This window comes from Trachemys scripta, chromosome 25 (assembly GCF_013100865.1).
Source record: "Trachemys scripta elegans isolate TJP31775 chromosome 25, CAS_Tse_1.0, whole genome shotgun sequence".
NCBI lineage: Eukaryota > Metazoa > Chordata > Testudines > Emydidae > Trachemys > Trachemys scripta.
In genome coordinates this window covers 6771451-6773570 of record NC_048322.1, presented here as the reverse complement: position 1 = coordinate 6773570, position 2120 = coordinate 6771451, and positions in this window count along the sequence as shown.

The following is a 2120-nucleotide window of genomic DNA, read 5'->3' as shown; positions in this document are numbered from 1 at the left end:
AGGAGAGAACCGCCCCTAGCGTAACTGACACAATGCTGCCTGAGTCTGCAGAGAGCCTGAAACGCTGTCACTCTCCATGCTATGTCAGCTCTAAAATTCAGTGATTTTCGGTGCTGATGTGGCATGTTTCAGAGAGGATAGTTTTAGCAGGTGGAATGGGGGCGACAGTAGGTGGGAGTGGGCTGGAAATTGGGAGCTGCTGTGGTGGGGGAAAAAAATGCAGAGGGAAGAACAGAAGAGAGACAGACGGGGAAGGAGAGAAGCAGAGAAAAGAGGGATGGGGAAAGAAAGGATGCAAAGGAGAGAGAGCAGTGACCTAAATTTATCATGGAATCTGGCTCTCTGCCCCAAATTGAGCCTGACAACCTTGATCCAGACACCTGAGGCCCCCCTTTATGCATCCGATAGCGTGACTGAGAATTAGACTCATGAAGAACCAGCGGCCACAGGAGTTAAAGCCAAACTAATTCAAATACGAAATAAAGCACATTTGCAACAGGGTGGGCGATTAATGACCTCATGAATTTTGACCACTGCTCACTTAAAACCCAATACACGCAACAAAATTCACAGGCCACAAGGCCATTGGCAAGTGAACCCTAACCTTCCCCGAGCTGTTGGGGATAATCTACAGTATGGCTTCAGCTTTTCTGCTCAGGAATCCGATCTCAATCCCGGTTTTCTGCTTTTGAAAACTTTCAAGAAAAACGCCTATACGTTGTTGTTGGTTTTGGGGGGGGGGGGGGGGTTTTTTTTTTTTTTTAAACACAGCTGCTGCATGATGTAGCTGCTAGGACTGACTCCTGGCATGACAACAATGCCAGCATTGTACGGCGCTAGCATTTTAAAAGCAGTTAGGCTGAGCGCCTGAGAGAAGGCAACTGAGTTACTGTACCTGCAGCGGTGGATGAGCGAGGGCAGTGAGCGTGAAGAGGAGAGACAGGATGGTGACACTTTTGAGCAGTGGGGATTAACGTTGGCTCGGAGCAGCGTTTTGAACACTTGGAAGGAGCGGTGTCTGGCTTTTGCAACGGAGGGGTGAAATTGGGTTCTTTTGTGCTACCCCCAGGCTCTGCCACTAAGCTTGCGGTGTGACTTTGGGCAAGTCATTTCCTTTCTCTGCCCCTCTGTCTAGTCAAGACTGTGAGTTCATGTGGAAAAATGCCTGGCACAATGGGAGGCCCTGACCTTGGGTGGGGGAAAGCACCTGGCATGAGGGGGGCACTGATCTCGAACAAAGAAGTGATTTCTGTAAGAGGGTCTGTGCAGCGCCTGGCACAATAGGGCCCCTGATTCTGGTTGGGCTCTGATTGTTACAGTCATACTAAATCATAACAATACAATAAATACCTACCCCACCGAGACGTAATGGTGAGATATAATGAATTGTTGACAGTCCGAGATAAAGTGTCACGCCTTTAGACTCAGGAACGTTCTCCACAAAGAACTGGTTCAATTCTCATTGCTTGAGACATTTAAAACTAGGCAAAATGTTGAGAAAACCACACCATCAGAACTGACGACATGCCAGCCAAGATAGATGGAGGAGAGATGATCTCCTGGGGACCGACTGGCTAAGCGGCAGTTCTGCAGAAAAGGATCTAGGGGTTACAGTGGATGAGAAGCTGGATATGAGTCAGCAGTGTGCTCTTGTTGCCAAGAAGGCTAACGGCATATTGGGCTGTATTAGTAGGAGCATTGCCAGCAGATTGAGCGAAGTGATTATTCCCTTCTATTCGGCACTGGTGAGGCCACATCTGGAGTATTGCGTCCAGTTTTGGTCCCCCCACTACAGAAGGGATGTGGACAAATTGGAGAGAGTCCAACAGAGGGCAACGAAAATTATTAGGGAGCTGGGGCACATGACTTATGAGGAGAGGCTGAGGGAACTGGGCTTATTTAGTCTGCAGAAGAGAAGAGTGAAGGGCGATTCGACAGAAGCTTTCAACTACCTGAAGGGGGGTTCCAAAGAGGATGGAGCTCGGCTGTTCTCGGTGGTGGCAGATGACAGAACAAGGAATAATGGTCTCAAGTTGCAGTGGGGGAAGGTCTAGGTTGGATATTAGAATCATAGAATATCAGGGTTGGAAGGGACCTCAGGACGTCATCTAGTCCAACCC